Here is a 14770-nt window from a genome sequence, read left to right on the forward strand (position 1 = left end):
GATTACCCCTCTCTCCTAGAGCTCCAAGAGAAGGCGGCGTTTTTTGGAAGAGTTTCTTGAAAAGTTTGCAATGAATTTGGTCTAATTCACTCATTTGGACACCAAATTGAATGCTTTAAAGCTTGGAGAGTTTAGCAAAGACATTGCTAAGGTCTTATGATGATTGGTTGCAGCTCATTTCATGCATTTGGAGCTCATTGAAGTGATTTATTAGAGGTGTGCAGGTTTGCAGAAATTCTGTCCAGAAACAGAGCATTTTTAATCAAGGCATTAATCTTTGTCTATATCAAATTGGCCTAATTCCTTTGGTACAAGTAAAGTCCTATGAGTTGCTAAACTTTTGAATCAAAAAGTTTTGGATTTGGAGAAGATTTGAAGGAGATAGAGCATTTTTAGTGAGAGGTGGTACCTGACAGGTGCAGAAAAATTCAAACCAGAGGTTACAAAAATTGATGGTTCTCATTCCCCTTGAAGAATTGGATCAAACCCTTCTAGGATATGTTGGAGCAATGTGTTGGGAAGCCATTGCAAGTTGAATCATTGCATTTGGACAAGATTTGAAGGATTTAGAGCATAATCTTGACTGGTTACTGGCGAGAATTTACTGGCGAGAAAAAAACCAGAAAATTTTTTGTGAAGGAGTTTCATTTGATTTCAACTTTGATCGAGTGTACATTGTTGGTGAATCATTGTGGGATGTTAATGCACACAATTTTCAAACATTTGATGTGATTTGGAGAGATTTGGAGCATTACAGGTACTTCATACATTGTAATCGAAAGGGTACATCTACTCTATTTTTTTGCAACAATGGGAGATGGTCCGATACAGATTGTTGGCGAGAAGCTTGATCGCACTAACTTTCAAGTGTGGAAGTTTCGAATGAAGAGTTTTTTGAAAGGCAAAGGTTTATGGAGTCTTGTCTCGGAGGAAGATCCGGAGCCATACTTACCTCCTCAACCAAATAATGCTCAGTTACTGGCTCACAAGCAATGGGTAGAGCGATCTTCGAAGGTGTTGCATTATTTCTCAATATGTGTAACAGATGCCTTGCTCATTCACATCCAAGATGCAGATACACCGAAAGAAGCATGGGGTATATTGTGCCGAATGTATGAGACAGACACTGGTGCAAGGAAGATACAACTGAAGCAACAGATTCACAGTGTAACACGAAGGAATAGGAGCATACATGAGTATGTTCAGGAAATCAAGGGTTATGCAGATTCCTTGTCATCGATCCATGCCCCGATGGATGATGATGATTTGGTTGCTCTCACATTGCGTGGTTTAGGCAAAGAGTACAAATCCTTTGACACTTCCATCTCAGTAAGATTGGGAGGAATGCCAGACTTTAATGAGCTTGTGTCATTGCTCATTGTGGAAGAATTGAAGCTTGGCCTTGGTGGTATGAGTATTACAGGTGCTGCATCCTCGTCAAGCAATGATGAACATGCAAGGAATCAGGCTTTTTACTCATCTAGAGGCTGTCGCGGCAGGGGGAGATTTACCCCTCGAGGCCGTGGAGGACGTGGTTGGAATGACAGGTCTACTCAACCACAATCAAATCAGAATTTTCAGAATTCACAGTCCTCATTTGGATCACGTGGAGGTCGTGGATTTCAATCCCATAGGGGGAGATTTGGAACAGGTGCTCCTGGTAGAGGACGATGGCAAGGTCCTCAACAAAATTTGAATGGGATTGAATGTTACTATTGTGGCAAACTTGGACATTTGGCAAAAGATTGCTACAAAAAGCAGAATGATGCGAGGAATGGAAGACCACAACATGGAAATTATGCATCTACCAGTAACAATGATGGGATTTCAAACCATCTTTTTGCAATGAAGCATGTTATGGGGACAATGGATTCTCAGAATGCTCGAGATGAGTCATGGTATATGGATTCAGGTGCCTCAAACCATATGACATGTCATGGTGAGTGGTTTGAGAAGATGCAACCATTGGATACAAATGGTTATGTGGTCACAGGAGATGATACTCAGCATCTTATAACACATGTTGGCAGTGTGCCTTTGAAGATGCATGATGGAAATGTGAAAAATATGTCAGAAGTGTTATATGTACCATCCATTACAAAGAGTTTGGCATCAGTAGGCCAAATGGTTGAGCAGGGATTACAAGTAAGATTCAATGAGAAAGGCTGTTTTGTGGAAGATTTTAAGCATGGCTGTAGATTGGTTGCCAAGGGCAAGAAGGAAGGAAAGTTGTTCAAATTGGATGCAGGCATACCAGAATTGAGCTCAGCCATGTTTTCAAAGAGCAATGGGATTGTGCAGGACATTGACATGTGGCACAAGAGGATTGGACATGTCAATATACAGAGATTAAAGAACATGCAAACAAGGGGCATTGTCAGTGGATTGCCTCGATTCAAATATGATGGTCATATGCATGTTTGTGAAGCCTGTCAGTTTGGGAAGCAGGCAAGGTTGAGGTTTCCTAGAGAAGGAAACATGAGTAATAGACCACTTGAGATAGTGCACAGTGATGTATGGGGCCCAGCACAAAATCCATCTATCAAAGGAAGTCTATACTATGTGACATTTATAGATGATTTCAGCAGGATGACATGGATATATTTTTTGAGAGAGAAGAATGAAGTGCTGGAAAAATTCATGGATTTCAAAGCTCTTGTAGAAAAACAATATGGCTGTTGGATTAAGTGTCTGAGAACAGATGGAGGTGGTGAATACACCTCAAAAGCATTTGAGCATTTCTTGCGGAAGCATGGGATAAGAAGACAGTTCACATGCAGGTATAGACCTCAGCAGAATGGTGTGGCTGAGAGAAAGAATCGTGTCATATGTGAAGTGGCAAGGGCAATGCTCAATGAAAAGAGCATGCCAGATTACTATTGGGCAGAAGCATGTGCTACTGCAGTGTATATCCTGAACAAATCACCTACAGCAGCCATTCATGGAAGCACGCCTGAGATGCGGCTTACAGGTTACAGGCCAGATATTGGACATCTGAAAGTCTTTGGATGTGTAGCTTATGTTCATGTGCCTGATGAAAGAAGACGGAAGTTGGATCCAAAAGCAGAGAAATGTGTATTTGTTGGATATGCACAGGATCGCAAAGCTTACAAATGCTATAACCCTCAAACTAGACAAGTAGTCATCTCACGAGATGTTGTATTCGATGAGCTTGCTAGTTGGTATAAAGCCAAAGATGAGGGAGTCATTGACACACTTGAGGCGAATGTGCCTGTGAACTTGCCATCACAAGCAAGTTCTAGTTCTACTACTATGTCTGGGCCAGCAGAGCAGAAGCTGAGAGTAGTAGCAGTGTACGTCCATGGTCAGGACGATTGAGGCATGAGAGTGCGAGCACTGGGAGTAGTGCTATGGATAAAGGCAAGAAGAAAGTCGAGGGAATTGGGATCACAGGTTATGAGTCCTCTAGTTCTGAGAGTTTGGATGAGGAGCTCGGCATACCTGTTGTACGCACACCTGGTGCTAGGCAGGACAGATATGTGCCACCACATGCCAGAGTTACAGGTGTACAGAGTGACCCGCATGCATTGCGGAGATCCCAGAGAGTCAGATATCCAGTTGAGAGACTGACATATAGAGATTTTGCTATGCATTATGCATACATGACATCTATGGTAAAGCATGTGGAACCTACATGCTATACAGAGGCTGTTGGAGAGCATGTATGGCAGAAAGCCATGGATGAAGAGATGGATGCTTTGGACAAAAATGATACATGGCAATTGGCTGAGTTACCTAAAGGAAAGAATGCAATTGGATGCAAATGGGTGTATAAGGTAAAGTGTAAGTCAGATGGCAGCCTAGAGAGACATAAGGCAAGGCTGGTCGCTAAAGGATATGCACAAACTTATGGTCTTGATTATGATGAAACTTTCAGCCCAGTGGCTAAAATGGCTACAGTGAGGTCTATCATTGCATTAGCAGCACAAAAAGGTTGGGCTTTACATCAAATGGATGTAAAGAATGCTTTCTTGAATGGTGATCTACAAGAAGAGGTGTACATGGAACAACCAGAAGGTTATGTACATCCAAAATATCCGACTTTTGTTTGCAGGTTAAAGAAAGCACTCTATGGTTTGAAGCAAGCACCTCGTGCTTGGAGTGACAAGATCAGCAGATATCTTGTCAGTATTGGATTTGTGGTTGGAAATGCAGACTCTTCACTTTATGTGAAGAAGACACATGATGGTATCGTGATGATAGTCATTTATGTTGATGATTTGATTATCACAGGTGATTGTGGGAAAGGCATTGATGAGGTTAAGGCCTCTTTATGCAAAGAGTTTGATATGAAAGACCTTGGTGATTTGAGGTTCTTTCTTGGCATTGAGGTGATTAGAACAGGCAAGGGTATATGGTTGGTGCAAAGGCAATATGCACTTGACATGCTGGCAAAGTATGGTATGACAGCATGCAAACCAATGTTGACACCATTAGAGCAAAACATGAAGCTTAGGGCTGATTTGGGTGATGAGCTTGATGATATCACCATGTACAGGCAAATGGTTGGTAGCCTTATCTACATGACCATTACGAGGCCAGATCTCAGTTATGCAGTTGGTTTGGTGAGTCAGTTTATGCAGAGTCCTCGTAAACCTCACTTGGATGTTGTGAGACGGATTCTGAGATATGTCAAAACTACCGCGCATTATGGTCTTTTCTATGAGGCAGGAAAAGACATGCATGTCTATGGGTATACAGATGCAGATTGGGCCGGTAGTGCATATGACAGGAGATCTACCAGTGGCTATGTTTTCAGCCTTGGTAGTGGAGCTGTGAGTTGGAGCAGTAAAAAGCAACCTACAGTTGCTTTATCTACCACAGAGGCAGAGTATCGTGGAGCAGCCATAGCTGCATGTGAGGCTATGTGGTTGAAGAAGTTGCTAGATGATGTCAGGCTACAGAATGATATGAGAGTTGTCATTCATTGTGACAACATGAGTAGTATCCAGCTTGCTAGCAACCCAGTTTATCATGCCAGGACCAAACATATTGAGGTCCACTATCACTTCATCAGAGAGAAGGTGCTAGATGGGCATGTTGATTTGACATATGTGCAGACAGATGAGCAGGTTGCTGATATCTTTACCAAAGCACTTGGTAAAGATAAGTTTGAGTATTTCCGTACTAGATTGGGAGTCCTAGAGATGAACATGTCGAGCTTGAGGGGGAGTGTTGAAATATCAAGCTCGTATACAGCTGGAGGATAGCACATGGGTGCTGACAGAGTGACAGTATGGTAGATAGATATCGTGTGGTGTGTTTATGACCGCGTCCAGCTGGTCATGTGTGGTGTGGACATTACATTAGGTTTACTTTGTAGTGTGGACATAACACTATGTTGTGTTCCCTTTTGTGTGTGTGAGAGAGATGGTGACTAGGGCTTCTCTCCTTCCTTATGATTGATGGATATGGATTAGGGTTTGCTTCTCTTGTGTGTGTTACATCCTGCTTCTGTTTTTTATCACCCCACCTATCCGCAAAGCTTTGGGCTTACTCCCCTTTGTGGATTGATCATGTCCTTAGGGCATGGCACTTCCCTATACTCTATGTGCCAGCTCTCATTCACCGCATCACTCCCAGGGGGGATTTGTTACCATATACATGAGGTAGTGATGTGTGTGAATACATTTAGGACCGCCGGGGTACTTTTTCCCTCTTTAGGAGGTTTTTTCCCCCGTGCATTGTATATACGCCCATCATTCTAGGGCTATCTCATCTTTCTATTGCAACTCTCTATTGAGTGCCTTGTGCTACCTTTGTCTTCTCCAAGCTGTGTGTGTTTCCCTGCAACCCTAATTCCAACAATATGCCTATTTTTCCTCTGAGCAACCCCTTTCTATGATGCCTATCAACTCAATGGTATATTGTCCTCTCCCTACAGGCATCTCAAATAGGTGACACTTTTTTGATGCAGATTTGGGACAACATTCATACTTTTTGATGCCATTTGATCATTAGAGGGCCATTGCAAGTGATTAAAGTCTTAAAAAGCTTAGAAAATGTGTGAATGGTGCTGGGAAACTCATTTGGGAGAATCATTTGGAGGATTATAGGCATAATGAGCTAATTAATGGATAGTTAGCAGAATTATAGAACTGTCTTACAAAAATAGAGCCTCACTAATCATGCTATTAATCTCTACCTCTAGAAAATTGAACTAATTCCTTTGGTACATACAAGAAGCAAGGAGTTGCTAAACTTTTGATTCAAAATTTTTTGTATTTGGATTAGATTTGAAGAAAGTAGAGCACTTTAAGTGACTATTGGTCTCTGACATGAGCAAAAATAACAAACAAGAGAGTTAAAAAATTTGATGGCTCTCTCTCATCTTGAAGAATTTGGTCAAACCCTCTTAGGGTTAGTTGGAGCAATGTATTGGAAATCTAATGAATGTTAAATCATTGAATTTGAAAAATAATTGAAGGAATTAGAGCACAATCTTTAACTAGTTATTGGCGAGAAAAAAGACTAGAAAATTTAACTTTTTACCTTTACCCAAATTTAATTATTCAAATGAAGTTCATATGCAACATGAAGCCTCCTGGGATGTAAATGCATATGTATAACACATATTAAGCTTGATTCATAAAGATTGGAGTTTTGTCAGGATGTAAATGCATATGTATAACACATATTAAGCTTGATTCATAAGCATTTGGAGTTTTGTAAGGCATTGGAAAGAGTGCTAGATTAGGGTACATTACAAGTATTCACAATGGGAGATGGTCCAATACAGATTGTGGGAGAGAAGCCTGACAGAAACAAATTTCAATTTTAGGAAGTACAATATGCAGAGCTTCTTAAAAGGAAAAAGTTTTTGGGTTTTGGTTATAAGTGAAGATGCAAAGCCATTGATTCTACTCAAATGCAACCCTAGCACAGGTACAAGCTCACAAGACTTGGACGCAAAGAGCTAACAAAGTATTGCATTACTTTGCCATATGTGTGACAAACAGTATGCTATGTCATATTCAGAATTTGGATAATCCTAGGGATGCATAGGATACATTTGTGTGGTTGTATAACACTAATACATAGGCAAGGAAACTTCAATTGAAGCAAAAGATGCACAGTGTGGTGAGAAATAGTAGAAGTGTGCATGACTATGTTTAAGAGATAAAGAGCCTAGCATATGCTCTTGCATCCATCAATACACCGATGGATGATAGTGATTTTGTAGCCATTACCTTGAATGGCTTGGGCAAAGAATACAAAAATTTTGATGCATCTATTACAGTGAGAGGTGACAACCCCCCAAATTTTCATGAGCTTTGTTCATTGCTCATAATTGAAGAGATGAAGCTTGGGCTTGGTACTAGCTCTAGTACATCTACTCATGCTAGGGATCAAGCATTCTACTCTTGAGATGTGAGAGGTAGGGGGAGATCCTTTTTCAAAGGATGTGGAAGTAGCCAAGGTTGGCAAGATAGACCACCACATAATTTTTAAAATTCATATGGTGCACGAGGTGGTAGTGGTAGAAATACATACTTCCTAGGCAGGGGGAGAACATGTACTCGAGGAAGAGGTCATTGGCAAGGCCAACAACATAATGCTAGTGGGATTGAATGCCAGTATTGTGGCAAGCTTGGTCACATGGTGAAGGGCTGCTATAAAAAGCAAAATGATGTAAGAAATGGAAGTGGTAGACCATAGCATGGTAACTATGCCTCTACTAGCAACAATGATGGAAATTCAAATAATTTATTTACTATGACACATGTTATGGGAACTATGACATCTAATAGTGATGGTGGCAGAGATGAGTCTTAGTACATGGGTTCAAGTGCCTCAAACCATATGACTTGCCATGGTGAATGGTTTGAGAAGATGCAACCAATGGAGACTCAAGGTTATGTGGTCACAGGTGATGACACATAGCATCCTATTACTCATGGTGGAAATGTAAAGAACATGTTAGAGGTACTGTATGTACCTTATATCACAAAGAACTTGGCATCAGTGGGTCTAATGGTAGAACAGGGACTACAAGTCAGGTTCAATGAGCAAGGTTGCTTTGTTGAAGACTTCAAGCATGGCTGCAGGTTGATAGCCAAAGGCAAGAAGGAAGGTAGGCTATTCAAGCTTGAAGCAAGATTACCAGAATTGAGCTCAACTATGTTCTCAAAGAGTCATGGAGTTGTGCAGGACATAGACATGTGGCATAAGAGAATTGGACATGTGAACATTCAGAGATTGAATAACATGCAAGTAAAAGGCATTGTTGCTGGCTTACCCAGGTTTAAGAATGATGGAAGTCATCATGTATGTGAAGCATGCCAATTTGGGAAACAAGCAAGGTTTCCATTTCCAAAGGAAGGCAACATAAGCCATAGGCCATTGGAGATTATTCATAGTGATATTTGGGGGCTAGCTCAATCCCTAACTATGAATGGAAACACGTACTACATCACATTCATTGATGATTACACAAGGTTTATGTGGATATACTTTCTTATAGAGAAGAGTGAAGCTCTTGAAAAGTTCATTGCTTTCAAGGAATATGCAAAAAAGCAATATGGGAATTGGATCAAATATGTGAGGTCAGATGGTGGTGGAAAATACACCTTGCATGAATTTGATGACTATCTTAAAAAGCATGGGATAAGAAGGTAGCTTACTTGCAGGTACACTCCTCAGTACACTCCTTGCAGGTACACTCCTCAGTAAAATGGAGTTGCTAAGAGGAAGAATCGTGTGGTATGTGAATTTGATGACTATCTTAAGCATGGGATAAGAAGGTAGCTTACTTGCAGGTACACTCCTCAGTAAAATGGAGTTGCTAAGAGGAAGAATCGTGTGATATGTGAAGTAGCTAGAGCTATGCTTAATTAGAAGAACATGCCGAATCACTATTGGGTCGAGGCATGTGCCACCGTGGTGTATGTGTTGAACAAGACACCCACAACTTCCATACATGAGAGTACACTTGAGATGAGACTTACAAGTTATAGGCCGGACATTAGTCATCTCAAGGTTTTTGGGAGCATTGCTTATGTACATGTTTCTGATGAAAGAAGGAGGAAGTTGGATCCTAAGGTAGAGAAGTACATATTCATTGGTTATGCAAAAGATAGGAAAGCCTACAAATGCTACAATCCAAATGCAAGGCAGGTGGTTATATAAAGAGATGTTGTGCTTGATGAATTGGCAAGTTGGTACAAGGACAAGCTGGATGTCATGGTAGATGACATTGATTCAAAAATTCATGTAAAGTTGCCAAATGATGTGTCTACTTCATTGTCAAGACCTGTAAGATCGAGTGATGGTACCAATGTGAACCTATGAAATGGAAGATTGACAAATGAGCAGGGTAGCACTAGTAGTAGTTCTTTGGATAAGGGAGAGAAGAAAGTGGAAGGAGTTGGTATCATAGGTTATGATTCCTTAGGCATGGAAAACCTTGATGAGGAACTTGGCACCCCATCCTTACATACACCAGGGGGGGTAAGGCAAGAAAGGTATGTGCCACCACATGCAAGAAAGGTTCATAGTGAGCCACAGGTTGTGAGAAGGTCACAAAGGGTAAGGTATCCCATGGATAGGTTGACGTACAAAGAGTATGCAATGCATTATGCATACATGATGTCAATGGTTAAGCATGTGGAACCATCATGCTTTGGTGAAGCAATTGGTAAGCATTGTTGGAAGTTGGCTACCACCAATGGCCACTTACAATGAAGGCATCATGGACATTGGGATGGAATTAGTATGGTATGGCATTAGACATGGTATGATAGATATATTGTGTGGACATTAGATGGTATTCAAAGGTTAGAAGCATTGGTAGAAATGGAGTTATTCACTCATGTAAAAGAGCCTAGGTAGATGCTCATACATTGAACCTAGTCAATGGTGTAGTGACATAATCGATGATGTCATGGGCAAAAATGGAGTTATTCACTCATGTAAAAGAGCCTAGGTAGATGCTCATACATTGAACCTAGTCAATGGTGTAGTGACATAATCGATGATGTCATGGTGTGGGTAGCTTTCTCAAGCTATAAAAGAATGGATTGGGGGCCTCATTTGGTAACTTGTAACACTCATTCACAAGAGATCAATTGAGCATTATGCCAATGTTATTGGCATTTATGCTTTGATTAATCTTGTTTATTATTCTTAATCTTGTATTAGCATTTTCTTAATCGTGTTATAATGTTGTGCTTAATCTTTGATCCACCATGATTTCCTACATGGTATCAGAGCATAGGTTTAGGAGATTATAGTTAGGTTCATAGAGGTCTATTCTATCGCTTTGTCTTGGTGATTAGAGAGTAATTAGGACTATCTTCTTGGTTGCTTAGATAATAGGTTTTGTGACTCTCTCTCCTTTGCTATTAGTGCTTTCTACTCGTTTTTTGTCCCAAGTTGGTACCCTCCTCTTGTTGGTCTACTCACAACACAATTCTGAGGCTCCTCTGTCTCATCTAGAAGGAGAGTGAGAGAGAAGGTGGAAAACAAGCAGGGTGTTCAGAATATTGACAATAGCAAATTGGCTGCTATAGAGCTAGCCACTTAGAGCTCTCGTCAAGCTGCTTCAATAGTGCTCACACGACATAACACTATGCTCAATAGAATGCCCTACAACATGGCATGAAGAAGAAACTCACTGGTGCCATTTCTAGCTCAATGACCATTTCATTGGCCCTAGCAAAGAAGATCACAGTCAAATTGCAGAGAAGAGCATAGTCAAATCATAGAACACTCAAGAAGAGCAACAGCATTGTGCAGTCGGCTCGTAGCAAGAAGGAGGTGATCATAAGCTCCATCATTTCTCCACAACGCGGAGAGAAAAGCAACACAGGCTCAATCATGGCATCCTCCTTGGTCACAACACATCATGTGGGGGAAGAAGCTTCACAAAAAAAATAGAGTGGCATGGTCAGCATTAGCGTAAGCAACTAGAGCTCGAGTAGCAGTGCATCAAGGCGATGGAGATCTCCATGCATAGCAGACCAACAATAGCAAGGCAGCTCTCTTTGCAGAGGGAAAAGAAAAGTAGTTGCAGCAGGCAAGCAACAAATGAAGTAGTAGGTGGCAGAAGAAGGGGAAGTAGCAGATCAACATCTTCTCCAATAATAGAGAGATAAGCGATGGCCCATAACCTTTGCACATTCCACGGCGCATTCATAGAGTTGCAGATCTACATGACGTTCAAACGGTGCGATGATTCTATTTTGGTAAAAATCTTGAAAAACACCTTTAAGATTAAGGTTTAAAAAGACTTGGGTGTAAAGAGACCTCTAAAAGAGGCAGTTCACATGGGTTTGTGGAAATTGGCATGGGCTTTATTTTGGGAATTTTTATGCAACATAGAGGGCTTCATCAACAATGCCATCATCAAATTGGGTTGCATTATTGCAATTTAAACTTGGAATCATATATGATCACACTACTTGTGGATCGTTCAATCAAAAATTTGCATTAGCACAAACTTTTGGGATTTTGGATCAAAGAGGAGCACAACTCCTAGATGTATGTTTGGGATTGCAATTATGGCTCTAATATTTTATGGAATCTCTTATAAGCTAGCCTCTGACCACCCATTATGTAGGTCAAGCTAAGTAATAGAAATGGTCATGGTAATGGCAATGGTGGCAATGGTAATGGTTTATGGTTTCACCCCTAATGGTGTTTTCTGTGAGAGTCTTCATATAGAAGTTCCTTAGATGGCCATGATGGAAACAAGGGGGGGTGGTATCATGAGAGTGTGACTACCAATGGTCCACTTCTCTATGGTTTATAATGGACATTGGTAATGGTTGTATGGGTGTTACCTCTGGGCACCAATGATGTAGCCCAAGTAACTTTTGTTGTTGGGAGGGAAACCTCATTTGGATATTTGAAGTTGAGCCTTACTCCTAATGGTTATCCCTTGATGTATCAGCTAAGCCCAAAGTGGCCATGTTGGAGCCAAGGGGGGGTGTTGGAAGTTGGCTACCAATGGCCACTTACAACAATGAAGGCATCATGGACATTGGGATGGAATTAGTATCGTATGGCATTAGACATGGTATGATAGATATATTGTATGGACATTAGATGGTATTCAAAGGTTAGAAGCATTGGAAGTTGGCTACCAATGGCCACTTACAACAATGAAGGCATCATGGACATTGGGATGGAATTAGTATGGTATGGCATTAGACATGGTATGATAGATATATATTGTATGGACATTAGATGGTATTCAAAGGTTAGAAGCATTGGTAGAAATGGAGCCTAGGTAGATGCTCATACATTGAACCTAGTCAATGGTGTAGTGACATAATCGATGATGTCATGGGTAGCTTTCTCAAGCTATAAAAGAATGGATTGGGGGCCTCATTTGGTAACTTGTAACACTCATTCACAAGAGATCAATTGAGTATTATGCAATGTTATTGGCATTTATGCTTTGATTAATCTTGTTCATTATTCTTAATCTTGTATTAGCATTTTCTTAATCATGCTATAATGTTGTGCTTAATCTTTGATCTACCATGATTTCCTACAAACATGTATGGGAAAAGGCAATGGATGAGGAGATGGATGCATTGGTTCACAATGATACTTGGGAGTTGGTTTCTCTTCCAAGTGAGAAGAATGCTATTAGTTATAAATGGGTTTACAAAGTGAAATACAACTCAAATGGAACAATAGAAAGGTATAAGGCAAGGCTAGTCACAAAGGGATATGTGCAAACATAGGGCCTTAACTATGCCAAGATGGCCATAGTGAGGTCGATCATTTCTATGGTAGCTTCAAAGGGTTGAAAACTGCATCAAATGGATGTTAAAAATGCCTTTTTGAATGGTGAGTTGCAAGAGGAAGTTTACATATAGCAGCCAGAGGGGTTTGTACACCCTCATTATCTTACACACATGTATGTAGGTTGAAGAAAGCATTATATGGGCTAAAGCAAGCACCACGTGCTTGCTTCACTCCAAGCACCACGTGCTTGGAGTGACAAGATCATTGGTTTTAAGGTATGCACTTTAGATTCGACACTATATGTGAAGAAGACAGAAAGAGGTATTGTTGTCATTGTCATCTATGTTGATGACTTGATAGGTCACAAGTGATTTTGGCCATAATATAGCCAATGTAAAAGAGATGCTATGTGTAGAATTTGACATGAACGACCTCGGTGAGTTTAGGTACTTTTTGGGCATTAAGGTTGTGAGAACCAAAAAGGGTATATGGTTGGTCCAAAGGCATTATGCCTTTGGACCAACCATATGGATGTGAGAACCAAAAAGGGTATATGGTTGGTCCAAAGGCATTATACCTTGGAAATGTTGCCCAAATATGGTACGATGGCATGCAAGCCAATGAGTACGCCCTTGGAACAAAACATGAAGTTACGAGAGCTGATTGTGGGGTGAAAGACATCACAATGTACATGAAGATGGTTATCTACATGAAGATGGTTATTTGGTAGTCTCATCCACATGACTATCACGAGGCCAGATTTGAGCTATGTGGTTGGACTAGTGAGTCAGTTTATGTAGAGTCCATGCAAGCCTCATTTGGATGCAATAAGGAGGATATTGCAATATGTGAAAGCCACAGCACACTATGACTTATTTTATGAATATGGGAGAGATTTGGATGTTCATGGCTATATTATTGTAGATTGGGTAGGTAGCGCTTATGGGACAAGAGATCCACTAATGGTTATGCATTTACACTTGGGAGTGTAGTGGTTACTTGGAGTAGCAAGAAATAGCCTACCATTGCTTTGTCTAGCACAGAAGCACGATATAGAGGAGCAGCTATGGCTGCATGTGATGCTATGTGGTTGAAGAAGATACTCAAGGATCTTGGTGAGCATCATGATGGGAAGGTTGTCATGTTTTGTAACAACATAAATAGTATACAACTGGCTAGCAACCCTGTTTATCATGCTAGCACCAAACACATAGAGGTCTACTATCACTTTGTGCGTGAGAAAGTTCTTGATAGGTAGATTGACTTGGTCTATGTAAAGACCAATGAGAAAGTTACATACATCTTTACCAAGGCATTGGGTAAAGAGAAGTTGAGTATTTCCAAGATAGGCTTGGAGTACATGAGATGGATGTTATGAGCTTGAGGGGGAGTGTTGAGAATGCAAGCTTGAAGATAGCTAGTGGTAGCTTGGAGATAGCTAGTGGTAGCACTTGATGTGCTCACATATTAGGTGGATAGTATGTGTGGACTCATGAACGCGTCCAGCTGGTCATGATATGAGTGTGGGCATTAGTTCTAGGTTTATTTGGTGTGAGAACACTACACTATGTATGTGTTCTTCTTTGTGTGAGAGTTTGTGGGAAATGGATATGGCTTCTCTCTTGTGTGGTTGGATGCAATGAAGTAACTAGGGTTTACTCTTTTGTGTGTGCTACCTCTATCTCCTTTTTTTGTCAACCATATAATGAAAGGCTTCTAATATAGATACTCCATAGTAGATAGCCTTGACCCAATCTCCTTTACATGTGGTACACTTGAGTTGCCACCACACAACCATGTGTTCACACAGCCGAGTGTTAATCCAAGTGCATGTGCATGTGCCTACACAACCTAGACACCAAGTCTATTTTGAGTCCTATTTTGCTCATGTGGAATCACCCCACCAATGCTTTTTAAGCACCCAAGAGCTAAGGAAAAGGAACCAACCCATGGAGTGTAACAATTTGTGCACAACTCATGCACGCTACAATACAACTCATTTCGAGCTCCCAAGGCAGAGGGCCCTCACAAATGGGTGAAAAAATTTTAC

This window comes from Cibotium barometz, chromosome 25, assembly GCF_041138505.1.
Source record: "Cibotium barometz isolate CiBa-2024 chromosome 25, ASM4113850v1, whole genome shotgun sequence".
Lineage (NCBI taxonomy): Eukaryota > Viridiplantae > Streptophyta > Polypodiopsida > Cyatheales > Cibotiaceae > Cibotium > Cibotium barometz.